The following is a 27,892-nucleotide window of genomic DNA, read 5'->3' as shown; positions in this document are numbered from 1 at the left end:
TAGTCCTCGACTTACAACTGTTCATTTCTCTGATGTTGCAGAGGCCCTGAAAAAAGTGACTTACGACCATTTTTCATGCTTACAACCATTGCATGTGTCACGTGATCAAATTCAAAGGATTGGCCACTAGCTCATATATATGACAGTCGCAGTGTACTGAGGTCAGGCGATCCCCTTTTGCGACTATCGCTGGGGGAAGCCAGACTCTGTGGTACTAAAGAACTGCAGTGATTCATTTATCAACTGTGCCAAGAAAGGTCATAAAATGGGGCAAAACTCATTTAACAAATGTCTCGCTTAGCAACATACATTTTGGGCTGAAGGCAGGACAAGAAGCAACCGAGGGAAACTAACCAAAAAGAGAAGCAACCTGGAACTAAGGAGAAACTTCGTGACCGTGAGAACAATTAACCAGTGGAACTCCTTGCCTCCAGAAGCGGTGAATGCTCCAACCCTGGAAGTTTTTAAGAAGAGCCTGGACAGCCATTTGTCTGAAATGGGATAGGGTTTCCTGCCTGAGCAGGGGGTTGGACTAGATGACCTCCAAGGTCCCTTCCAACTTTATTATTATTATAATTGTCGTAAGTTGAGGACTTCCTGTGTTATGAAGTGGGAAAGACTATCCAAAACGCACAGTGGGCCTTCTCCAGGAACCCAGCTTTATATGGGATCAAAGAAGTCCGGGCGAGCATGTTCTTTTTTTGTGAAAGTTTACGAAAAACAATGAATCCTCTAAAATTGTGAGAAAAACCACTTTTTTTTCTTTCAGCTGGCCCCACTTTGGCAACTCTCAAGGTCAGGAATATGTGCTTTGTTGAGCTGGCACAAAGAATAAGGCATTTTATCCCATTTGTCCAGAGTTAAGTTATAAGCAAGAGCTTAGTTGTGTGACATCAAAGTGGCCTTTAAAGCCTCTTAACATTTTAGTGAGGCTCTTGGTATCATCTTGAATCCGATAAGTTTTTTTAAAGGAAGTGGATCTTTAGATTCAGCCTTAACTTCCTTTTCTAGGGGTTAGGATATCCATCATGCTGGATCGTTGTGATTCACTCAAAATCCAGCGTGTAGAATAGGAATAATTTTTCTGTTCAGGTTTTGCCTCTTTGTTTAGGTCAGGGGTGTCCAACCTTGGCAATTTTAAGACTCGTGGACTTCAACTCCCAGAATTCCCCAGCCAGCAGGAAGTCCACCCCTCTTAAAGCAGGTGGCTGGGGAATTCCGGGAGTGGAAGTCCACTCCTCTTAAAGCAGGATGGCTGGGGAATTCTGGGAGTGGAAGTCCACCCCTCTTAAAGCAGGATGGCTGGGGAATTCCGGGAGTGGAAGTCCACCCCTCTTAAAGCATGCTGGCTGGGGAATTCTGGGAGTGGAAGCACACCCCTCTTAAAGCATGCTGGCTGGGGAATTCTGGGAGTGGAAGTCCACTCCTCTTAAAGCATGCTGGCTGGGGGATTCTGGGAATGGAAGTCCACTCTTAAAGCAGGCTGGCTGGGGGATTCTGGGAGTGGAAGTCCACTCCTCTTAAAGCAGGTTGGCTGCGGAATTCTGGGAGTGGAAGTCCACCCCTCTTAAAGCAGGCTGGCTGGGGAATTCTGGGAGTGGAAGTCAACCCATTTTAAAGCATGCTGGCTGGGGAATTCTGGGAGTGGAAGCCCACCCCTCTTAAAGCAAGCCAGCTGGGGAATTCTGGGAGTGGAAGTCTCCCCCGTTAAAACATGCTAGCTGTGGAAGTCCCCCCCCTTAAAGCCTGCTGGCTGGGGAATTCTGGGAGTTGAAGTCCATAGGCGTTAAAATCCACAGGCCCTAAAATTGTCAAGGCTGAACATCCCGATTTAGATCTTGCACAGATTTACTACGTTCCTGCTTTACCCAAATTTATGCTACTTAGCTTTTGTTATTTATTTGTTCATTTATTTATTAAAGTTTTACATCTTCTTGTGATACAGTGGCTCTGGGCCACTTACAGTGAGATAAAAGTTTTAAAAAAGCATACAATTAAAAGTATAGGAATTAAAATGAAAAGCTATTATATTTATTCTCCTTGTTTATTGTATTAAATCGAAACTATTATTTCTACTGTCTTCGGGCCTTCCCCCACCCTCCCCCCCTGTTTTTTTATGTATTACATACAAGCCAACCTTAGTATTCTGTTCCTTGCATTACTAAAGTGGATTCTAATCCCCTGGTAATTTGCTGATAAATCTTGGCACTTTAGAGATTATTTCCAGTTTCTTCGAAACTTTGAATGTGGTTGTTTGGCTGACACAACGATTTATCCTCCCGGTGACCCTGACTGGGTCCCCTTCATGATAAGGAATGTGTGTGTAGGGAAAGGGACAATGAGAAGCAAAATCATCCAAAATATTTGTGTGGTTCCCCCCCCCCCTTGTGTTTGTTCCGAATGTTTGCACAGCATCTTGTGACTTACTTAACTCTGTATTGTTGTAATACTTTTCTAGACGAGAAAATGTTTACAAACACCGCAAAATGTAAGCAACAGTCTGTTTTTAAATTTTGTTTTTGGCGTCTCAAGCAGAGAGGAGCTTTTCGCTAAAGTCTGATGGGGCTTTGACTGAAATAATAACTTTTGTGGAATCTTCCCTCTAACCCAGCAGTTCTCAACCTGTGGGTCGGGACCCCATTTGGGGTCGAACGACCATTTCACGGGGGTCGCCAAACAACGCAGTCCGCCATTTTTTCCCCCCCTTTTCCAGCTGTGCTCCTCCCTTTTATTCTATTGGCTTTGAAAGCCAATAGAATAGACTCTCTTGAATAGAGTCTCATTCTATTGGCTTTCAAAAGCCAATAGGAATTGTCCGGGCTGTCTCTGCCCTGCTGAGCCCGCCAAAAGTCCCATTCTGCAAACGGTGCTACACCAGTTGAGTAGTCCTCGACTTATGACCGGTTGAGTAGTCCTCGACTTACGACCGGTTGGGGGGGGGGTCGCGGCATTAAAAAGGTTGAGAACCACTGCTGTAAATCCTAGGAAAATATAGATAACCTTTGACTTAACAACCGTTTGTTTAGTGACTGGTCAAAGTGAACAGCGGCGCTGGAAAAACTGACTTATGACTGTTTTTCACACTTACGACCGTTGCAGCATCCCCAGGTGGTCACGTGATCAAAACTTTCTGACAAGTCAATACTAGCTGAACAGACGCAGTGATTCATTTAACAGCGGTGGCAGGAAAGGTTGTAAAATGGGGCAAACAACAGAGATTTTGGGCACGATTGCGGCCGTATGTTGAGGGCTAGCTGTATTGCACCTGGCTATTATCCAATGTGAGTCCAGTGCCTTTTGAATGGCAATTTTCAGTTCTCCATTTTCAACTACACTCTGCTGCCCCTGGTTTGCTTTTTCAGCGTCGATCCCTTTGCGTGGCGGTTAGAAAGGAAAGAGATGGTAGTTTTCATTTACAGGTGCTTATATAACATATAAGGAAAGGTTGCTGGAATTGGGCAAGTCTAGTTTAATGAAGAGAAGGATGAGGGGGGACAGGATAGCAGTCTTCCAGTATCTCAGGGGCTGCCCCAAAGAAGAGGGAGTCAAGCTATTCTCCAAAGCACCTGAAGGCAGGACAAGAAGCAATGGGTGGAAACTCATCAAGGAGAGAAGCAACCTGGAATTAAGGAGAAACTTCCTGACAGTGAGAACAATTAACCAGTGGAACCACCTGCCTCCAGAAGCTGTGAATGCTCAAACACTGGAAGTCTTTAAGAAGAGACTGGATAGCCATTTGTCTGAAATGGTGGTAGGGTTTCCTGCCTTAGCAGGGGGTTGGACTAGAAGACCTCCAAGATCCCTTCTGATTTTATTATTATTATTAACAAGCTGCCTCCAGAAGCGGTGGATGCTCCAACACTGGAAGTTTTAAGAAGAGACTGGACAGCCATTTGTCTGAAATGGTGTAGTCCAGGCGTCTTCAAACTTGGCCCTTTTATGACTTGTGGACTTCAACTCATAGAATTCCTCAGCCTGGCTGAGGAATTCTGGGAATTGAAGTCCACAAGTCATAAAAGGATCAAGTTTGAAGACCCCTGGTATAGGGTTTCCTGCTTGAGCAGGGGGTTGGACTAGATGACCTCCAAGGTCCCTTCCAACTTTATTATTATCATTATTATCATCATTATTATTATTATCATCATCATCATCATCATTATTATTATTATTTAGAAGTGTCCTATACCATCTCAGATAAGTGACTGTCCAGCCTCTTCTTAAAAACCTCCAGTGTTGGATTACCCACGATTTCTGGAGGCAAGTTGTTCCACTGGTTAATTGTCCTCCCTGTTAGGAAATTTCTGCTTAATTCCAGGTTGCTTCTCTCTTTTATCAGTTTCCAACCATTGTTTCTTGTTCTGTCCTCTGGTGCTTTGGAGAATAGTTTGACCCCCCCCCCTCTTCTTTGTGGCAGCCCCCCAAATACTGGAACATTGCTATCGTGTCACCCCCATTTCTTCTTTTCTTTAGACTAGCCAGACCCAAGTCCTGCAGCCGTTCTTCGTATGTTTTAGCCTCCAGGCCTTGGATCCTCTTAGCTGCTCTTCTCTGAACTTTTTCCAAAGTCTCAACCTCTTTTTTATGATATGGTGACCCAAATTGGCTGCCGTGTTCCAGGTGTGGCCTTACTAGGGCTTTTTAAAGCAGTACTTTGTGTGATCTTGATTCTGTGCCTCTGTTTATACAACCCAGGATTGTATTAGGTTTTTTGGCTGCTGCTGCACACGGCTGGCTCACGGTCAAGGGATCGTCCACCAGGTCCCTCTCACAGCGGCTGTTTTTAAACCAGGTCTCGCCCAATCTGTGCTTGCGCCTTTGGTTTTTCCTGCCTAAATGTAAGACTTTGCTTTTCTCCACATTGAAACTCATTTTGTTGGACAGGGCCCATGGTTCCAGTCTTTCGAGACCTTTTTTGGATCCAGAGCTTGTCTTCTGGGGTTTGTGAACTTCAGAAATGTGGGCTCCACCCTGATTGTCGAGGTGGTACCATTCAGACACTCCTCCGTCTTTCTCCGGCCCGGGAACCGTCTGCGCAAGTAGCCACGGGCTGGCAGATGGCTTCCTTCTGAACGATGCCAGGCTCCACGCCCTGCTTCTCGTTCCCAAATGGTCCCGATGCCCTGACCTGTGTGTGTGTGTGTGTGTGTGTGTGTGTGTGTATGTGTGCTGTCAGCCCTGCCTGTTTACTCACGGCTTTTTTGGTTTTTTTCCTTGATAAGCTCTGAGTTGACTTAGCTGCATTTAATTTTCAGGTCAGTTAATTTCCTGCTCTTGGGAAGAAAAGAATCTCTTCATTGCACAGGAGAGCGAAGAAGAGACCACACCTATTTCTTTTTAAAGTACACTAGTCCCCTGGATGTGGAGGATTTTATTTAACTTTTGGGATATTGCGTAGCTGCAGGATAGTAATCATAAACATAATTCTATAAAGTTGGAAGGGACCTTGGAGGTCATCTAGTCCAACCCCCTACTCCGGCAGGAAACCCTATACCATTTCGGACAAATGGCTGTCCACTCTCTTCTTAAAAACTTCCAGTGTTGGAGCATTCACCGCTTCTGGAGGCAGGTTGTTCCACGGGTTAATTGTTCTCACTGTCAGGAAGTTTCTTAGTTCCAGGTTGCTTCTCTCCTTGGTTAGTTTCCATCCGTTGCTTCTCGTCCTGCCTTCAGGCGCTTTGGAGAATAGCTTGACTCCCTCTTCTTTGGGGCAGCCCTTGAGATACTGGAAGAACTGCTATCCTGTCCCCCCTTGTCCTTCTCTTCATTAAAGTAGACATTCCCAATTCCAGCAGCCGTTCCTTATATGCTTTAGCCTCCAGTCCCCTAATGATCTTTGTTGCTCTTCTCTGTACTCTTTCCAGAGTCTCAACATCTTTTTGACATCGTGGTGACCAAAACTGGATGCCATATTCCAAGTGTGGCCTTACCAAGGCCTTGTAAAGTGGTATTAACACTTCATGTGATCTTGATTCTCTCCCTCTGTTCATGCAGCCTAACACTGTGTTGGCCTTTTTGGCAGCTGCAGCACACGGCTGGCTCATATTTAAGGGACTGTCCACTAGGACTCCAAGCTCCTTCTCACAGTTACTACTATTGAGCAAGGTATCCCATATACCAGTGGTTCTCAACCTTTTTAATGCCGTGACCCCCAACCGGTCGTAAGTCGAGGACTCATCCGGTCATAAGTTGAGGACTACTCAGCTGGTGCAGCACCGTTTGCAGAATGGGGCTTTTGGCGGGCTCAGCAGGGCAGAGACAGCCTGGACAATTCCGATTGGCTTTTGAAAGCCAATAGAATTAGACTCTATTCAAGAGAGTCTATTCTATTGGCTTTCAAAAGCCAATAGAATAAAAGGGAGGAGCACAGCTAAGGAAAAGGGGAAAAAAATGGCGGACTGCGTTGTTTGGCGACCCCCGTGAAATGGTCATTCAACCCCAAATGGGGTCCCGACCCACAGGTTGAGAACCACTGCCATATACGATACCTGTACATTTGGTTTTTCTTGCCTAAATGTAGAACCTTGCTTTTTTCATCCTTGAATTTCATTTTGTTAGATAGCACCCAGTGTTCAAGTCTGTCCAGATCCTCCTGTATCCTGTCTTCTGGAGGGCTATTCCTGTCAGCTTGGTGTCGTCTGCAAATTTGATGAGTTCCCCATCTATTTCTTCCAATTTTACATTTAAGTATTTAAAAAACAACGTGGCTGGGTTAGTTAACAGTTCAATAACATTAAATTTAAAATATTTGGAAATTAGTTGAAAATAAGGATTTTATTTGTTTAATATTTAAAAATTAGACCTAAAAGGAAAAAAATAATTATTATGAATATGTTTGATTTATTGATTAACCAAGGTAATTATATATATATATATATATATATATATATATATATATATATATATATATATATATATATATATCCATCCAATAATGCAATAATGGTTTTAATTTATCAAAGGGGATATTGTATTAAGTAAATGATTTAATATGGTGGGAAATAGAGAACGTTTAGGAAATAGAACAAGATTATATTCAAATAGATAAAATGTGTATTTTGGATATTAGATTCTGTTATGAATTGCGATAAGGGAAATCTTGGTTACCTAAGGTCTGAAAATTATAAATATCCAAAGTTAAATTGGAACATTGATGGGAAACTAAAAACTGGGAAAAAAATTAATAACAGGATATGGATTGTTTATGACGATTGAATGTAAAAAATAATTAAGATATGTATAAGCTAAAATTTATTGATAAATGTAATAATAATGTTTTTTCTGAGTGACTATAATAAGAACTGTATTAGCTTAAATATGAGGCAGTAAATGTTAAGGGAAAAAAGAGGAAATATTTGGTATTGTAACTTGAGATTTTTACTAAAGATTTGTTATCGAACTGTTGTATGTTGAGATCTACCTGTATCTAGAAGAGCACTCCGTCTCTTTCCATCCTACTTCAGTGTGTAAATATCCTTTGATTTATGAAATCTTTCCTATATGGCCCTTTAGAAGCAATTACAACTCAGCCAAGATAATAAGGTAAATGATTGATAGCCGGAATCCTCTTAGGATCCTGATAAAAGTCAAGTATTTAAGCCAGGTTTGGCAATGTGTAAAGTGGGGGGGAGCGGACATCAGTTTAAACCAGGGTTATCCAATCTTGGCAACTTTAAGACCGGTGGACTTCAACTCCCAGAATTCAGGGAGCTGGCTGGCTGGGGAATTCTGGGTGTCCAAAGTTGGACATCCCTGGTTTAAACTGACGCCCTCCACTTTACACATTGTGCTTCCTGATCCCGGTTTGTTAGCCGTGGCCTACGGATTATGCCAAGTGGGTCTAGTTCAGGGGTCTCCAACCTTCCTGGGTTGGTGGCCCGATGGGAGAGGGAGGGGTGGGCGCCTCACCTGCGCACGCGCCAATGTGAATGTGGCCACATCGGCACGTGCACGCACAAACAGGCCGTGAGCATGCGCACCATGCAAACGGGGCTGCGAGCATGCGTGTGAGGCTCTCAGCAACGCTGGTGCCTGTGTGAGGGTTGTGGCGCCGCCACCGCCAGGCTTGCGGCGGAACTATCACCTCTTGTGCTGCAGCCGCTGCACAAGGTTCATGGCAATGGTGCCACCTGCATGTGGCATGCTGCTCGCGGTGTTCCCACTGCCTGTGCAAGGGTCGTGGCAATACCGCTGTCTGGGCGATACAGGTGGCGCTGCCATCACCCGCACAACACTCACGTCAGTGGTAGCACAAGGGTGGGGTGAGCACGCACACATGTGCACTGCCAAGCTACTCACACGGCCCAGTGGCTAAGAGGCCACGGCCCGGTAGTGGGCTGTGGCTCATAGGTTGGAGACCTCTGGTCTAGTTTACCGATAACCCTCTGCCACGAACTAACCTTTGCAAGCTGTAACAGCCGGGTGATTCACGAACCACCATGCTGATTAAGCTGGAACCCAGTAGCTCAGGTGATGACTTTGTGTAATGTGTGACCCTGGTTTTGAGGCGTTAAAAATTAAACCAACGGGATCAATAAAAGAGGATATTTATGTAGCTCAGGGTTGAACTGTGGTGGGGTCCTTGGTGCTCTCTGAGCATGGTGGTTTTCTTGCAGGCATTTCATGACCCGATTAGGTAACATCATCAGTGCTAGAAGGAACTGAGGTTTGTGGAGAGAGGAGGAGGAGGAGGAGGAGGAGGAGGATTGTGGGGTCCTTGGTGCTCTCTGAGCTTGCAGACCTTTCTTGACCCAACTAGGGAACATCACCAGTGCTAGAAGGGAGGGGAGGTTGAGAGGAGGAGGAGGAGGAGGAAGAGGAGGAGGAGGAGGAGGAGGAGGAAGGCAGCTGTGGGGTCCTTGGTGCTTATGTGAGCTGGGTGGGTTTTCTTGCAGACGTTTCATGACCCAACTAGGTAACATCATCAGTGCTAGAAGAGGAGGAGGACGAGAATTGTAGCGTCCTTGATGCTCTCTGAGTCTGGTTTCTTGCGGACGTTTCATGACCCAACTAGGTAACATCATCAGTGCTAGAAGAGAGGTGGTGGAGGAGGAAGGCAGCTATGAGGTCCTTGGTGCTTCTGTGAACTGGGTGGGTTTTCTTGCAGACGTTTCATGAACCAGCTAGGGAACATCATCAGTGCAGAAGGGAGTGGGATTTATGGAGAGAGGAGAACTGTGGGGTCCTGGGTGCTCTCTGAGCTTGGTGGTTTTCCTGCAGACGTTTCATGACCCAATCAGATAACATCATCAATGCTAAAAAAGAGTGAGCCTTGCTCTCTGTTTATACATCATAGCTTACCCTATCAGTGTTGCTGGGAGTGTTGTTTTCTTCTTGGCAGTTCCTTGATTACGCTGTTTACCTTTGGATTTTTTTAATCTGAATTGGCCTTTCTTTCATTTCCCGGATTGTTTACCGCTTGATAGCTGTTCTGGTTTACTTATAAACAAGTTCCTGGACTTTTTTTTTAACGTGGGTTTGCCTCAGCTGTGGCATCAGTTGCCCGCAGGAACTTCAGATCCATGATTGTGGCTGTGCACAGAGGCAGGATTTTCAATTTTGGGGCCACCCTGGCGGACGAGTAGAAGCCATGAAGATCTGGGATGGTTTTTTGGGGAGGAGAAGACTAGGGCACCAGGAGAAGAAACGGGAAACCTTGATGCGGTCGGAATTGTTATCCGCTGCTTTTCCTTTGCACAAACTCTCTCCGGTTCAAATGAGACGCCCCCTGAGTAATCGGCTTGCATAACGTGAACACAGGTAAATACTATTTCGGTTGCGAGAATGAGTCATTTGTCATCTCTGCATCCCTTAACCTGCTTTTAGGGAAGAGCATATTGCTGGTCTAGACCTAATGCTAGCTAGACCAGGATCGGTTTCAGCTTTGGCTGGCTAGGTGAAAACATGTCCCTGGAATAGGGGTGTCCAGCCATGGCAACTTCAAGACTCTTGAAAGTGTCAAGGTTGGACACCCTTGTTGACCGGAGAATTCTGGGAGTTGAAGCTCACAAGTCTTGAAGTTGCCAAGGTTGGACACCCCTGCTGGGTGAGGAATTCTGGGAGTCGAAGTCCACAAGTCTTGGAACTGTCACGGTTGGACACTCCTGCTGACCAGAGAATTCTGGGAGTTGAAGTCCACAAGTCTTGGAACTGTCACGGTTGGACACCCCTGCTGGGTGAGGAATTCTGGGAGTTGAAGTCCACAAGTCTTGAAGTTGACAAGGTTGGACACCCCTGCTGGGTGAGGAATTCTGGGAGTTGAAGTCCACAAGTCTTGACGTTGACAAAGTTGGACACCCCTGCTGGGTGAGGAATTCTGGGAGTTGAAGTCCACAAGTCTTGGAACTGTCACGGTTGGACACCCCTGCTGGGTGAGGAATTCTGGGAGTCGAAGTCCACAAATTTTGAAGTTGCCAAGATTGGACATCCCTGCTCTATCTTAAGAGGACCTGAGTGGATCAGCACCATTCTCCTTGTGGTTCTTACCCTCTCAGACTTCCAGCCTCTGGTTCTGGAACCATACAGTCCCCATTCATGGTCACTATTGAACCCCTCAATTTTCTCCTCCATAGATTCTGTCTCTCTCCTTTCAAAACCATCCCTACGATTGACATCACCACCTGGGGAAGACAAATGGTCGATTTCCTAGCTGAGCTATATGCCCCATGAAGGAATCCCCCTTCACACCTGCCCTGAATGAACACGGCTTCGTGGGGCGAGACGAACTGCCTGGGTGAACTCACTGGGTTCTGAATATTATAATATTTGAATATAAGGAGGGTGAGAAAGTCCACCCGGTTTTTCATTTTCACCGCATATCAATTTTGCACAGACCTCTGCAATTTTTTTTTCCCTTTTGGATAAAAACAATGGGCTGAATTCCTCCATCCAGGTTGCCCGTTTTGTGCACCTCTCCAGTTCTGCCGTCTTCCTTCTGACTCGCCCTGTGCCCGCTAGTCCAAGTGGGATTTGAATAAGAGCATTACAATATTAGCCGATTTGCTTTGTTGATCCTTCTGTAGCTCCATTCTTCAAAACGCACTCTTGTTACGTTCCACCACGCAAGGGAGATAATCTGCTCCTGGGAAAAGATAACGGTTGCATAACAAAACGGCCTACAAATTTATCCGTGTTTCCTTCCCATTTATGGGGTGGGTCTTTTTCCTGGTTCCAAGGAACATTACGTGGCGAGGCTGGCATAAAATTGAGGAGTGGGTTGCTACACTATGGAATTCTTGCCAATATAGTTTTAATGTGATTTTTACCAGCCTTTTGATTGAGTGCCACCCAGAGTTGATTGAAAAATAGCAATAGCAATAGCACTAAGGCTTACATACTGCCCCATAGTGCTTTACAGCCCTCTCTGGGCAGTTTACAGAGTCGGCCTCTTGCCCCCAACAATCTGGGTCCTCATTTTGCTGACCTCGCAAGGAAGGAAGGCTGAGTCAGCCTTGAGCCCCATAAGGATCAAACTGCTGTCAGAGGGCAGAGTTAGCCTGCAATACTGCATTCTAACCACTGCGCCACCACCAGAAAGGGAACAACTGTAAGAAAGGAAAGGAAAGGAAAGGAAAGGAGGGAGGGAAGGAGGGAAAGAAGGAGGGAGGGAGGGAGATGGGTATATGACGGAGGGAGCAAGGAAGGAGGGAAGGAAGGGAGGGAGATGGGTATGTGAGGGAGGGAGGAAGGGAGATGGGTATGTGAGGGAGGGAGGAAGAAAGGAAAGAAGGAAGGAAGGAAGGGAGATGGGTATGTGAGGGAGGAAGGAAGGAAAGAAGGGAGATGGGTATGTGAGGGAGGGAGGAAGGAAGGAAGGAAGGAAGGAAGAAGAAGGAAGGAAGGAAGGAAGGAAAATGGGTATGTGAGGGAGGAAGGAAGGGAGATGGGTATGTGAGGGAGGAAGAAAGGAAAGAAGGAAGGAAGAGGGAGATGGGTATGTGAGGGAGGAAGGAAGGAAGGAAAATGGGTATGTGAGGGAGGGAGGAAGGGAGATGGGTATGTGAGGGAGGGAGGAAGAAAGGAAAGAAGGAAGGAAGGAAGGAAGGAAGGAAGGAAGGAAGGAAGGAAGGAAAATGGGTATGTGAGGGAGGGAGGAAGGGAGATGGGTATGTGAGGGAGGGAGGAAGAAAGGAAAGAAGATGTGTATGTGAGGAAGGAAGGAAGGAAGAAGGGAGATGGGTATGTGAGGAAGGGAGGGAGGGAGGGAGATGGGTATGTGAGGAAGGAAGAAAGGAAAGGAAGGAAGGACAGACTATGGCATGAACCTGCAGTTGCCATCCTTCAGTACCGGCAAACCATTTATTGCAAACCAAGTTGTTTTATCCTTGGTTCACAAATGAACGCAGAGATGATCAAGTGCATTTGTACTCCCAAATTTCAGCAATGCCAAATTATTGTGTGTTATTTATTTATATGTTTACCGTATGAGTATGCCAGCCATTCCTCGGAGGCTGTGGGTTCTCACTTGTTGCTAAGCAAGAAATGGCTTGTTTAACCCTTGTTTACTGTCTTAAAGAGTTATTTGTACGGGTTCCACCATTTACGAAGCCAGTGACGCCTTAATAAGGTTTAAGGAGATTCAACACACAATCCTTGTGAGTGGTCTGTGCAGGATTGAGGTCCCTGCTCTTCCCTTGTATATTTTATATTTTTATTAAATTTTTATGCCCTCCGTCTCCTCGACAAGATGACTCTGGGCCCCTATTCCTGGGTGTTAGGAAATATCTTGCACTAACAGGCATGATTGCACTCTTTGGGTGTTTTTCAGCGCTCTGGCTCTCTCAAAACCAGTTTCCAAGCAGAAGAAGAAGAGGAAGAGGAAGAAGAAGAAGAAGATGATAAAGTTGGAAGGGACCTTGGAGATCATCTAGTCCAACCCCCTGCTCAGGCAGGAGACCCTATACCATTTCGGACAAATGGCCGTCCAGTCTCTTCTTAAAAACTTCCAGTGTTGGCGCATTCACCGCTTCTGGAGGCAGGTTGTTCCACGGGTTAATTGTTCTCACTGTCAGGAAGTTTCTCCATAGTTCCAGGTTGCTTCTCTCCTTGGTTAGTTTCCATCCTTTGCTTCTTGTCCGGCCTTCAGGTGCTTTGGAGAACAGCTTGACTGCCTCTTCTTTGGGGTAGCCTCTGAGAGAAGAAGAATGAAGAAGAAGAGGAGGAGAAGAAGAAGAAGAAGAAGGAGAAGGAGAAGAAGATGATAAAGTTGGAAGGAACCTTGGAGGTCATCTAGTCCAACCCCCTGCTCAGGCAGGAAACCCTACACCATTTCGGACAAATGGCTGTCCAGTCTCTTGTTAAAAACTTCCAGTATTGGAGCATTCACCGCTTCTGGAGGCAGGTTGTTCCACTGGTTAATTGTTCTCACTGTCAGGAAGTTTCTCCTTAGTTCCAGGTTGCTTCTCTCCTTGGTTAGTTTCCATCCTTTGCTTCTTGTCCGGCCTTCAGGTGCTTTGGAGAACAGCTTGACTGCCTCTTCTTTGGGGTAGCCTCTGAGAGAAGAAGAATGAAGAAGAAGAGGAGGAGAAGGAGGAGAAGAAGAAGAAGAAGAAGGAGAAGGAGAAGAAGATGATAAAGTTGGAAGGAACCTTGGAGGTCATCTAGTCCAACCCCCTGCTCAGGCAGGAAACCTTATACCATTTCAGACAAAGGCCGTCCAGTCTCTTCTTAAAAACTTCCAGTGTTGGAGCATTCACCGCTTCTGGAGGCAAGGAGTTCCACGGGTTAATTGTTCTCACTGTCAGGAAGTTTCTCCTTAGTTCTAGGTTGCTTCTCTCCTTGATTAGTTTCCACCCGTTGCTTCTTGTCCTGCCTTCAGGCGCTTTGGGGAATAGCTTGACTGCCTCTTCTTTGGGACAGCCCCTGAGAGAAGAAGAAAGAAGAAAAGAAGAAGAAAGAAGAAAAGAAGAAGAAAGAAAGAAAGAAAGAAAGAAAGAAAGAAAGAAAGAAAGAAAGAAAGAAAGAAAGAAAGAAAGAAAGAAAGAAAGAAAGAAAGAAAGAAAATAACTTCCCTGGCTTTCTATTGTAAGAAGTAATCTGGCAGATCGAAGTGTTCCCTTCCTCCCGTCTTCTGTAGGTGTGAAGCTGACTTGTGCTTATATGAGATTGGGGGGACGGGGGGGGCAGTTGCAGCTGTCATTTGGCGATGTGGGGTGCGGCGTCCGTCCTGACACCCCTCTGTTGCTGTTGATGTTGTGCACGTATGAATCGGTCCCGAACCTTGCCGAGTCCTGTAAAAGGAAAGCCCAGATTTTGTGCCCTCACCTGCCGAAGAGATTGAGAGATGCTGTTGGCAGCCTGGTTTTTACTCTGAGCGAACACGGCTACGTCCTCGTTTTACGTGATTTTATTTGGGTACGAAGAATGGGGTTGAGCCCCTTCACCAGTTTGGGGGGGGGGGACGTTCTTGGAAGAAGTAGTTGCACTTAAGCTGACAGCCTTGCTAAAGGCTGCACTCACGTCCTTGTGGTCCCCCCCAAAACGTGCCGGGGGCTGAATGCTTCAGCTCTCTTAAACGGGCTGCCCAAATTGTAGGAGGTTTCGCTGGCGCGTGCAGAGGTCGCAGCATTTGTATCGACGTTTCCTTTGCTGCCTGCAGAAGCCTGTGGAGCAGACAGGACCCTTGGTGTCTGGCCACTTGAGTGGAGGAGGGCATGGCCAGGAGGCATGGAGCCATTGGTCAGCTGCCCTTTTCCTACCTGGGCTCGCTCCTTCCTTCCCTTCCCTTCCCTTCCCTTCCCTTCCTTCCTTCCTTCCTTCCTTCCTTCCTTCCTTCCTTCCCTTCCCTTCCCTTCCCTTCCCTTCCCTTCCCTTCCCTTCAGTTTTCTTCCTTCCTTCCTTTTCTTCCTCCCTTCCTCTCCCCCCTTCCCTTCCCTTCAGTTTCCTTCCTTCCCTCACTTCCTCCCTCGCTTCCTTCCTTCTTTCTTTTCTTCCTCCCTCCTTCCCCTTCCCTTCCTTTCAGTTTTCTCCTTCCTCCCTCCCTCCCTCCCTCCCTTCCCTTCAGTTTCCTTCCTTCGCTTCCTTCCTTCTTTTCTTGCTCCCTCCTTCCCCTTCCCTTCCTTTCAGTTTTCTTCTTCCTCCCTCCCTCCCTCCCTCCCTTCCCTTCCCTTCGGTTTTCTTCCTTCCTTCCTTCCTTCCTTTCTTCCTTCCTTCCTTCCTTTTCCCATTTCTTCCTTTTCTTCCTTCCTCTCTCCCTCCTTCCCCTTCCCTTCCTTTCAGTTTTCTCCTTCCTTCCTCCCTCCCTCCCTCCCTTCCCCTTCCCTTCAGTTTTCTTCCTTCCTTCCTTCCTTCCTTCCTTCCTTTTCTTCCTCCCTTCCTCTCCCCCTTCCCTTCCCTTCAGTTTCCTTCCTTCCTTCCCTTCCTTCCTTCCTTCTTTTCTTCCTCCCTCCTTCCCCTTCCCTTCCTTTCAGTTTTCTTCTTCCTTCCTTCCTTCCTCCCTCCCTCCCTCCCTCCCTCCCTTCCCTTCAGTTTCCTTCCTTCCCTTCCTTCCTTCCTTCCTTCCTTCCTTCCTTCCTTCCTTCCTTCTTTTCTTGCTCCCTCCTTCCCCTTCCCTTCCTTTCAGTTTTCTTCCTTCCTTCCTCCCTCGCTCCCTCCCTCCCTCCCTTCCACTCAACTCTTGTTATTCTTTATTTGCCACCTACAACATCCCTGTGAAGTGAATTGGGCTGAGAGAGAGGGACTGGCCCAAAGTCCCCCCCCCGCAGGCTTTCGTTCTAAGGCGGGACTAGAACTCACCATCTCCCGGTGATTGGCCCAAAGTCCCCCAGCCAGCTTTCATTCTAAGGCAGGACTAGAACTCACCTTTAGTCCAAACTGACTCTTGTTACTTAAAATAAAATTACAGTATTTTTCTAGACCCACACTTCCGGATGCCTTTTCTCTTATTTTTCAGCAATAAAAATACACACTACTCCCTCGCTCTTTCTGATTACATGCACGTCCTCTTTGTAGGAATGAGGTGTGTTTATGGGACAGAGCCAACTTTGGGTCTCAGAAACACGGCAAAATCTACAGCCTTTACACCTCCGAGGAGATCAGAGTACAATACTGACTTTCCTCCACCTTATCTTTCCTAAATGAGTCACCCTCCTGGAGTAATTCTTCTCTTCTTCCTTCTACACTGAGTATTTATTAACCTCCTTTGCGGTGGGGGTGTCCAGTCTGGGCAACTTTAAGACCCGTGGACTCCAATTCCTGGCATTGGCTGGCTGGGGAATTCTGGGAGTTGAAGTCCACAGGTCTTAAAAGTTGCCCAGATTGGACACCCCTGTTTTAAATTCTAATCATTTGTTCTTCCAGGAACATTGAACATCTTGTGGTGATGTTCTGGGCTGGGCGGCAAATAAATTTAATAAATAAACAAACACACCTTCCTTGGTCATGCTGAACAGCTGAAGCCGTTAAGAAGAAAAGGGCAACTGGAAGAGGTATTTATTGATATATTAAATTTGTTTGCTGCCCATCTCACCCTAGGACAGGGGTAGGCAACCTTGGCTCTTTTATGACTCGTGGACTTCAGCTCCCAGAATTCCTGAGCCAGCATGAGGGAAACTTTGGCTCTTTTATGACTCGTGGACTTCAACTCCCAGAATTCCTCAGCCAGCATGAGGGAAACTTTGGCTCCTTCATGACTGGTGGACTTCAACTCCCAGAATTCCTGAGCCAGCATAAGGGGACTATGGCCCCTTTATGGCTTGTGGACTTCAACTCCCAGAATTCCTGAGCCAGCATGAGGGAAACTTTGGCCCCTCCATGACTCGTGGACTTCAACTCCCAGAATTCCTGAGCCAGCATGAGGGAAACTTTGGCTCCTTCATGACTGGTGGAATTCAACTCCCAGAATTCCTGAACCAGCATGGGTGAACTATGTCCCTCCCCCTTCATGACTGGTGGACTTCAACTCCCAGAATTCCTGAGCCAGCATGGTTCAGTTTGGAAACCTCTCCCTTTCCCCTCAGCACGGCTGGCTCAGGAATTGAACTCTCAGTTGTCCAGGAGTCATAAAAGAGCCAAGGTCGCCTACCCTTGCCCTAGGATGAGGTCCCATGTGGAGGAGCCTCTGGTTTGAAAAGCAGAGGGTCACCCTTTAATCTTCCTTCCCTCTTTTCAAATTATAAAGCTTGAGCCCTGCAGTTACCTTTCTACCTGGCAGGTGTTCATTTACCTGAGAAGAGACAGCCCCAATTGTCTAGCCTTAATCTGAATGGCAAAAAAAAAAAAAAAGATTTTCTCTCGCCTCCCCCCCCCCAAATCCTAATTTTAACAGGTCCCTTCTGTTTGCTGCCTTGTAATCTGTAGTTTGCTGGTTGATAATGAGAGAAAGCAAAGCAACAACAGAAAAGGAATCTGTGGCTCTTTGCAACTGGGTGTGTGTTTGTGTGATGTCCGTCCATTGCTTGTTTTTACAGCAAGAAGGTCACTTCAAGAAACCCAGATGGTATTTTGGCCCTTTTGTCTTGGGAATTGTGTTGGCAGCGGGGTGTGTGTGTGTAAAAAAATGGGAGAGACCCAAGAAAATTGAGGCTTATTTTCTTCCAGTTGGCTGAAAGGAGAAAAAGCAAGATTTGTTTTGACTCAGGCCTTTCCTCTCTGCATGTGTTAACAAGTGGTTGCATTCAGACCCCTGAAGATAAGGAGGAAGGAATCCTTGAATTTAATGAGCCTAATCAATTTGGGCCATTTTTTTTTTTCCTTCCTGGGGGATAGAGAGGTACGATAAGACTATAATCTTTTTGGCTTGTTTCACTTAGAGCAGGCAACCTTGGCTCTTTTATGACTCGTGGACTTCAACCCCAGAATTCCTGAGCCAGCCATGCTGAGGGGAAAGGGAGAGGTTTCCAAGCTGAGCCATGGATGGCTCAGGAATTCTGGGAGTTGAAGTCCACGAGTCATGAAGGGGCCAAAGTTTCCCCCATGCTGGCTCAGGAATTCTGGGAGTTGAAGTCCACGAGTCATGAAGGGGGCCATAGTTCCCCCATGCTGGCTCAGGAATTCTGGGAGTTGAAGTCCACCAGTCATGAAGGGGGCCATAGTTCCCCCCATGCTGGCTCAGGAATTCTGGGAGTTGAAGTTCACCAGTCATAAAAGAGCCAAGGTTTGCCTACCCCTGACTTAGAGGCTTTGCTATGGTGTTAAACCAAAACTAATAATGTCAAGGCCTGGAATTGGTGCACAGTCCCTTTACAGGGCTCAGCCTGTCCAGCAGAATCCAGCAGGATGGGACTTTCTAAGTAAAATTCAAAATGAAGAAAGAAAATGTTAACTTTCATTTCTTCAGCTTTGTTTTCTCTCTCTCTTTCCAGATAGCTAGTTCAGGGTTTCTGAACCTGGGCCCCTTCAAGAGGCGTGGACTTCAACTCCCAGAATTCCCCATCCAGTTGGAAGCCCACACCTCTTATTAAAGCAGCCCAGGTTGAGAAGCACCGGCCTAGATGGAATGCCTGATTTTTACCACCTTTCCTGTCGTGGTCATTAAGCGAACGACACAGTCATTAAGCAAACCAAGGGTTTTGCTGAGAACCGGAAATAAATGCCAGGTTTTAGTAAAGCCGTTGTAAAAAATGTAGTCGTGCGACTGCAGGACACCACAAATGGCTGTAAATGCATCCGGGTTGCCAAGCAACTTACATTTGTAACTTTGAACAGTCGTGAAGCATCCATTTGTAAGTTGAGCCGTACCTGGCTTAGTTTTGTGCGAACGACTTTTAATTGGGTCTGCCCACCAGCACACATTAATCTCAGATGGGGACTGCAGCCAAGAAATTAAAAGACGCTTGCTCCTGGGGAGGAAAGTTATGGCAAATCTAGACAGCATACTAAAAAGCAGAGACATCACCTTGCCAACAAAAGTGCGTATAGTCCAGGCCATGGTTTTCCCAGTTGCAATGGATGGCTGTGAAAGTTGGACCATAAGAAAGGCTGAGCGCAAACAAATGGAGGCCTTTGAACTCTGGGGCTGGAGAAGACTCCTGTGAGTCCCTTGTACTGCAAGGCACTCAAACCGGTCAGTCCTAGAAGAGATCAACCCCGACTGCTCTTTAGAAGGCCAGATCCTGAAGCTGAAACTCAAGTCCTTTGGCCACCTAATGAGAAGAAAGGACTCCCTGGAGAAGGGCCTAATGCTGGGAAAGATGGAGGGCAAGAGAAGAAGGGGACGACGGAGAATGAGTGGCTGGATGGAGTCACTGAAGCAGGAGGTGTGAACTTAAATGGACTCCAGAAGATGGTAGAGGACAGGAAGACCTGGAGGAACGTTGTCCATGGGGTCGTGATGGGTCGGACACGACTTCGCAATTAACAACAACAAACCAGCACACATGGAACATGGACAGGGGCTAATAAGAGTGGTATCCCCTAACACTGGAAGACTGTTGGGTCTTCCAACGGGGTTGGACTAGATGACCTCCAAGGTCCCTTCCAACTTTATTATTATTGTTGTTATTATAATATAGAGCCAGGTTGGTTTAGGCATTAAGGCATCAGGCTAGAAAGTGGGAGATGGTGAGTTCCAGTCCCACCTTAACCTTGAAAGCCAGCTAGATCGCCAGGAGACGGTGAGTTCTAGTACTGCTTTAGACACAAAAGCCAGCAGGGTGACTTTGGGCCAGTCACCAGGAAACTGTGAGTTCTAGTTCCGCCTTAGCCATGAATGGCAGCTGGGTGACTTTGGCTCAATAACCAGGCGACCGGGGGTTCCAGTGCTGCCTTAGGCGCAAAAGCTGGCTAGGTGAATTTTGGCCCATCAGTCACCAGGAGACGGTGAGTTCTAGTCCCTCATTTCTGTTTGCTTTAATTTTCAGTGGATTTTAATTGCAGCCTTTCCATTTTGCCTCACTCTCGGTATATTGCAAGTCGCTTTTGACTTCACAGAAACGTAGAAAGTCAGAGCCTGCAATAATAAAGAAATATAAGCTAGGACAGTGGTTCTCAACCTTTTTAATGCCGGCGACCCCCCAACCGGTCGTAAGTCGAGGACTACTCAACCGGTCGTAAGTCGAGGACTACTCAACGGGTGCAGCACCGTTTGCAGAACGGGACTTTTGGCGGGCTCAGCAGGGCAGAGACAGCCTGGACAATTCCTATGGACTTTTGAAAGTCAATAGAATTAGACTCTATTCAAGAGAGTCTATTCTATTGGCTTTCAAAAGCCAATAGAATAAAAGGGAGTAGCACAGCTAAGGAAAAGGGGGGAAAAAATGGCGGACAGCCTTGTTTGGCGACCCCCGTGAAATGGTCGTTCGACCCCAAATGGGGTCCCGACCCACAGGTGGAGAACCACTGAGCTAGGAAGTCCGACTGTCTTTCTCCGCTCCTCTTAAGCTTATTCTCTTCGACTAACTCTGGGAAAAAGTGCTTGTCGCGTCACAAAAGTCACCAGGGCGGCCCCATCGCCTTTCCAGAAATCCCTTTCCAAGAGAATTGCATTTTGGCCACTGTGTAGGACAGTGGTTCTCAACCTTTCTAATGCCGCGACCCCATAATACAGTTCCCCATGTTGTGGTGACCCCCAACCACTTATACATCACCGGGTGCCAGGGGCGTGGCCAAAGAAAAGGGGAAAAAATGGCGGACAGCCTTGTTTGGCGACCCCCGTGAAATGGTCGTTCGACCCCAAATGGGGTCCCGACCCACTGGTTGAGAACCACTGGTGTAGGATAAGCGCCGGATTTCCACCTTGGTACGTTTCCCTGATTTAAGTGGGCAGAGCGAGTGTCCCCATGGCGGTTTTCACGCAGTAGGACTCCCGCACGAAGGCACCGTCGCTTTCTCCCTTCTCCATCCTTTGTTTCAATTTAAACTGACATCCTTTCTAAGGTTTCCGCGTTTTGCTCCAGTGAATCTGGCATTTGGTGCGCCCGTTGAAGTCGTTAAGTGGCAGGGCTTCGGGCAAAGATGCCGAGTCACTCATCTATTCACAGATGCCCAGTTTGGTGCCTGCAGAAGGGGGGGGGGAGTTAACTTTAGAAAAACTTCCAATAGGAAGAAGCAAAGGGAAGGTTTGTGATGTTGCTGATGAAGGAAGTGTGGGTCGTCATCACAAAAATCCATATTCAGGGACCCTGTTGTTGCATCTGCCTTCATCCATGGCTCTCTAATTATCTGAAGCAGGGGTGTCCATTCTTGGCCACTTTTAAGACTTGTGGACTTCGACTCCCAGAATTCCCCAGCCAGCACAGCCTTTAAGGCTTTAGGACTTCTACTCCCAGAATTCCCCAGCCAGTGTTGCTTGTAAGACTTGTGGACTTCGACTCCCAGAATTCCCCAGCCAGCATAGCTTTTAAGGCTTGAGGACTTCAACTCCCAGAATTCCCCAGCTAGTGTAGCTTTTAAGACTTGAGGATTTCCACTCCCAGAATTCCCCAGCCAGCATAACTTGTAAGACTTGTGGACTTCGACTCCCAGAATTCCCCAGCCAGCATAACTTGTAAGACTTGTGGACTTCGACTCCCAGAATTCCCCAGCCAGCATAACTTGTAAGACTTGTGGACTTCGACTCCCAGAATTCCCCAGCCAGCATAGCTTGTAAGACTTGTGGACTTCGACTCCCAGAATTCCCCAGCCAGTGTAGCTTTTAAGACTTGAGGACTTCGACTCCCAGAATTCCCCAGCCAGCATAGATTTTAAGACTTGTGGACTTCAACTCCCAGAATTAGCTGGCTGGGGGATTCTGCGACTTGAAGTCCACAGCTCTCAAAGTTGCCAAGGTTGGACACCCCTGATCTAAAGTGAAGGTGAGAAATTTAACACAGTTTTGTGGACCTGTCCCAGAATGTCCACAGGCCTTAAAAGTTGTCAAGTTTGCACAGCCCTGATTTTAAAGAGAAGGTGAGAAGTTTTAACACACGCTTAAGACGGTTGCACCAGTCACGTGATCGCAGTTGGGCCGCTTGGCAGCTGACTCATACTTACGACGGTTGCAGCGTCCCCCTTTTGCGACTTTCTGACCAGCAAAATCGATTGGCGAAGCCCAATTCACTGAACAGCCCTGTGACTCACTTAACTGCAGTGATTCACTTAACGGCAAGAAAGGTTGTAAAGTGGGGCCAAACTCAACAAGTGTTTCACTTAGTGACAGAAATATGAGGCTCCCAATTGGCAGTTGCGAGCCGAGGATCTCCTGTATTGGAAACGTAGATCTTTTTGACGTTTATATTTATCGAGTTCTACTAATCGAGTTGAAATGACAATTCATGCTGCTAGTCCATGTATAATAGGCCATAAATAAGCAAACAAACAAGTCAGTAAATAAAAATAACCCTTGCTAAATAAATGGCTGTAAATCCAGTAGGTCTGAAGGACAAAATGATGTTGGCCGTTAGAAAATGAGGATTTAAGGTGGAACGCTGGTCTTAAAAGCTGCGTTTCTGTTTAAAAGAACGAGGAAGTCATGGTTTCTGCAGCAAAGATGAGTCAAATCCTTACGTCAAATCTTTTCCTTCAGCTGCCTGCCAGCCTGTTCTGTCAATTCAGGGACACACCTTCCTCTCTTTCCTTCATCTGTACCACTTTCCATGCCAGCAACTCTCAGAGGGGTTTGCAGTAAAGGCATTAAAGGCCAAAGAGGAAAATGTTGAATTAAAGCAATAGGAAAGGAGGAGGAGAAATGTGATGTCACACCATGAAAGATTAGGTGAAGGGCAGGTAGAATAGGAATAGAAATAGAATATAATAGAATTAGAATTAGAATAGAAATAGAATAGAATAGAATTACAGGATAGAATAGAATAGAATTACAGGATAGAATAGAATAGGAATAGAAATAGAATAGAATAGAATAGAATTAGAATTAGAATAGAAATAGAATAGAGAATAGAAATAGAATAGAATAGAATAGAATAGAATAGAATAGAATTACAGGATAGGATAGAATAGAATAGAATAGAATAGAATAGAATAGAATAGAATAGAATAGAATAGAATAGAATAGAATAGAATTACAGGATAAATAGAAATAGAATAGGAATAGAAATAGAATAGAATAGAATTAGAATAGAAATAGAATAGGGAATAAAAATAGAATAGAATTACAGGATAGAATAGAATAGAATAGAATAGAATAGAATAGAATAGAATAGAATAGAATAGAATTACAGGATAGAATAAAATAGAATAGAATTACAGGATAGAATAGAATAGAATAAGGAATAGAATAGGATAGGATAGAATAGAATAGAATAGAATTACAGGATAGAATAGAATAGAATAGAATAGAATAGAATTACAGGATAGAATGCAATAGAATACAATAGAGAATAGAGTACAGAATTAAAATAGAATAATGAATAGAAGAGAATTGAATTCAATTAGAGGATAGAATACAATAGAAAATGAGGATTTCGTTTGGAACGCTGGACTTAAAAGCTGCGTTTCTGTTTAAAAGAACGAGGAAGTCATCGGTTGTTATACGTATTTAATTTGCATTATATTGTAATTTTTTAATTGTCCTATGATTGTCCACTTCCCAAAGTCAGTTGCTTAACATGGGCAGCTTTAGAAACTGAATAAATCAACACAAAGACATAAATTCAAGGTGCTGGCTGTCGGCTGCAAAGGTCTTCATGCCATGGGGCCCAGCTGGTCTCCCATAATGCACAGCCATTCCTGTATGTTCCACCAGGGTTGGCCTGCTTTGGACCGTCAGTTAATCCAGGGGTCTTCAGACTTGGTCCTTTTATGAGGCTGGCTGAGGAATTCTGGGAGTTGAAGTCCACAAGTCATAAAAGGGCCAAGTTTGAAGACCCCTGAGTTAAGCTATATCTTTAACAGCTTGAGTTTTCTCATAGGCTGGGCCTTGGTTTGGGCAAGATCACTGTTGCTCAGTCTTAGCAACTTGAAGATTGGTGGATCTACTCCCAGAATCCCCCAGCCAGCATGCTTTAAGAGAGGTGGGCTTCCGCTCCCAGAATTCCCCAGCCAGAATGATTTAAGAGGGGTGGGCTTCTACTCCCAGAATTCCCCAACCAGCCTGCTTTAAGAGGGGAGGACTTCCACTCCCAGAATTCCCTAGCCAGCCTGCTTTAAGAGGGGTAGACTTCCACTCCCAGAATCCCCCAGCCAGCCTGCTTTTTTGCTGAAGTCATTTTGTGTTTAAGCCCGCTTTATTTTGTAAGGCTGTCCACAGTCATCCTCTGCCATGGGGTGACTTGCAAATTTGACAAATAAGTAAGTTCTGTTTATATGGATCCCGACCCTCCTGAAGTGACTATAAAGAGCTATATATAAAAATGAGGATTTATTTATTTTAAAAATCAACAAATCTCTAAAAACTTTTCTTTAGAGCTACAGAGAAAATCCCAGCTGATCAGGTTTCTGGATTTTGATCTTGCTTCCTCCTTTTCAAGGATTTTGTGACCCTAAAGGGAATAACGAGAGATATTGAACGTCCCAACCTATGCTAATGCAAGGCCTAATTACTACATGGAATTTAGTTTGATTAAGAGAGATTGAATAATAATGATAATACATGTAATGGAAGGAAATAATAACGATGATGATGTTGATGATATGAAAGGAACTAATAATGATGATGTCATGAAAGGAACTAATAATGATGATGGTGATGTCATGGAAGGAAATAATAATAATAATGGTAACAACAAGAGCCGAGGTGGCGCAGCAGTTAGAGTGCAGTGCTGCAGGCCACTTTAGCTGACTGTGTTCAGCAGGTCAGCGGTTCAAATCTCACCGGCTCCAGGTTGACTCAGCCTTCCATCCTTCCGGGGTAGGTAAAATGAGGACCCCGATTGTTGGGGGCAATGTAAATATATATATACATTACTTACTGGTGTACACCGCTTAGAGAGTGCTTGCACTTAAAGCGGTATATAAGTCTCATAAATAAATAAATAAATAAACAACAACAACAACAATAATAATAATGTTGGAAGGGACCTTAGAAGGCATCTAGTCCAACCCCCTGCCCAGGCAGGAAACCCTGTATACCCTTTCAGACAAATGGCTGTTCAGACTTCTAGCGATGGGGCATTCAACAGCTTCTGGAGGCAAGGAGTTCCACTGGTTAATTGTTCTCACTGTCAGGAAGTTTCTCCTTAGTTCCAGGTTGCTTCTCTCCTTGATTAGTTTCCACCCGTTGCTTCTTGTCCTGCCTTCAGGCGCTTTGGAGAATAGCTTGACTCCCTCTTCTTTGGGGCAGCCCCTGAGATACCGGAAGGCTGCTACCCTGTCCCCCCTCATCCTTCTCTTCATTAAACTAGACATCCCCAATTCCAGCAACCGTTCTTCGTATGTTTCAGCCTCCAATCATCCCCTGATCCTCTTTGTTGCTCTTCTCTGCACTCTTTCCAGAGTCTCAACATCTTGTTTACATCCCGGTGACCAAAACTGGATGCAGGATTCCAATTCCATATTGCTGGCTGGGGAATTTTGGGTGTTGAAGCCCGCAGATATTAAAAGGTGTCAAGTTGCCAACCTTGTTCTAAATGTTGTAGATCACAGGTGTCCAACACGCCGTGTCACGTGACGTGTTTTTTTTTTTCACATTGCTGGAACTGGGGTGGGCACGGCCTCCGCACGATGTAACCAGCCCGCGGGGCGGCAGTTCCACACCCCTGTTGTAGATGGATTGCTTACTTAGAGTCAGGGCTGTTTTTTTGGTCATAGAACGCCCAGAACGCAGTTCCGGCACCTTTTTTGGATGGAAGCTTGTAGGGTAGGCAAGGTGGGCTGTATGACGTGTGTGAGTTTCGCTCCCCCCCTTTTTTTTAACAAAAAAAGCACTGCTTACAGTAGCTATAGAATTTGCATCAGAACATGGCAAGCACTTGCAAAAATAGCCACGTTTGCATGCAGCATAATTCCAAATTCTCAAGAATGCTTTGTTCGGTGTCCACAGCAGTGTTTTTCTTCTAAACCTGACAACTGTAAGAGGAGCAGACTTCAGCTCCCAGGATTCCCCTGCTTGCTTGGCAATTTTAAGATGGGTGGACTTCAACTCCCAGAATTCTCCACTTTGAGAAACGCTGCTGTGCTGCCTTTTGCCTTCCTCTTTAATTCCTACCAGTGAGAGCTGTGAGGGTTAACTGTTCCCCAAAGTTCAGCAGATCCTTTGACAGATGCTCCAGATGTGGCTTGCTTTACAAGCTAGAATTGCAATGAGGGTTTGTTCCTGATTTATGATACTTTTGCGGAGTTACAGCTTGCGCGATGTCTCACTTTCTAGAACAGGGCTGTCCAACCTTGGCCATTTGAAGTCCTGTGGACTTTAACTCCCAGAATTCCCCAGCCAGCCTGGCTGGCTGGGGAATTCTGGGAGTTGAAGTCCACGAGGCTTAAAGTGGCCACGGTTGGACATTCCAGTTGAAGTCCACAAGTCATGAAAGGGCCAAGTTGGAAGAGCCCTGTCTTAAAGCAACCTGGCTGAGGAATTCTGGGAGTTGAAGTCCACCAGTCATCAAAGGGCCCAGTTGGAAGACCCCTGAACCACAACCATCAAGAGGTGGATATGCTACGCATACATCAGCGTTTTTCAACCTCTGCAACCTTAAGATGGCTGTGGAATTCTGGGAGTTGAAGTCCACAGGGCTTCAAGTGGCCAAGGTTGAAGGCTCCCGATTTAAATGATCTGCGTGTGTTTAGCCTGCAAAGAGGTGATGGAGGGGAAAGAGAGGATAGAGGGGGTCCCTCTTAACCCTGTTACTCTTGTATATTTTAATCACGATAGAAGAAAACCTTTGCAGCACACGGTTGAACTGTGGTGGCGCTCTCTGAGCTGGGTGGTTTTCTTGCAGACGTTTCATGACCCAACTAGGTAACATCGTCAGTGCTAGAAGGAAGATGGGTTTGCTGAATGGGGGGAGAGAGGGGGGAGAGGAAAAGAAGGAGGAGGAGAAGGAGGAGGAGGACGACTGTAGGGTCCTTGGTGCTCTCTGAGCTGGGATGTTTTCTTGCAGACGTTTCATGACCCAACTAGGTAACATCATCAGCGTTAGAAGGAAGATGGGTTTGCTGAATGGGGGGAGAGGAAGAGAAGGAGGAGGAGGACTGTGGGGTCCTTGGTGCTCTCTGAGCTGGGATGTTTTCTTGCAGACGTTTCATGACCCAACTAGGGAACATCATCAGTGCTAGAAAGGAGAGGGTGTGCAAAGTGGTAGAGGAGGAGGAGGAGGGGGGAGGACGACGACTGTGGGCTCCTTGATGCTCTCTCAGCCTGGATGTTTTCTTGTAGGTGTTTCTTGACCCAACTAGGTAATATCATCAGTGCTACTCTTACAGGGTTTACAGAGAACAAGTCCCATTCCCATCTAGCACTGATAATGTTCCCTAGTTGGGTCATGAAACGTCTGCAAGAAAACCACCCAGCTCAGAGAGCACCAAGGACCCCACAGTCCCTTCCTCCCTCCCTCCTAGCACTGATGATGTTCCCTAGTTGGGTCATGAAATATTGGCAAGGAACGCACCCAGCTCAGAGAGCACCAAGGACCCCACAGTCCTCCTCCTCCACCTCCTCCTCCTCATCCTCATCCTCTCCACAAACCCCTCTCTCTTCTAACACTGATGATGTTCCCTAGTTTGGGTTATGAAACGTCTGCCAGAAAACAACCTAGCTCAGAGACCACCAAGGACCCCTCATTTCAACCCCCTCGCATTCTCCTTTCTTGATTTTTAGGATAATTTCTTGATGAAGCTTATGGCCGTGTACCTTTAGAGCAGTGGTTCTCAACCTTTCCAATGCCGCGACCCCATAATACAGTTCCCCATGTTGTGGTGACCCCCAACCACTTATACATCACCGGGTGCCAGGGGCGTGGCCAAAGAAAAGGGGGGGGAAAATGGCGGACAGCCTTGTTTGGCGACCCCCGTGAAATGGTCATTCGACCCCAAATGGGGTCCCGACCCACAGGTTGAGAACCACTGCTTTAGAGTAAAGCAGTCAGGGGCT

The sequence above is a fragment of the Crotalus tigris genome, unplaced genomic scaffold (genome assembly GCF_016545835.1).
Source record: "Crotalus tigris isolate CLP2741 ecotype Arizona unplaced genomic scaffold, ASM1654583v1 scf7180000021948.665609621:419813, whole genome shotgun sequence".
Taxonomy (NCBI): domain Eukaryota; kingdom Metazoa; phylum Chordata; class Lepidosauria; order Squamata; family Viperidae; genus Crotalus; species Crotalus tigris.
The sequence above is the reverse complement of the archived record's forward strand: the minus strand, read 5'-3'. Positions refer to the sequence as shown.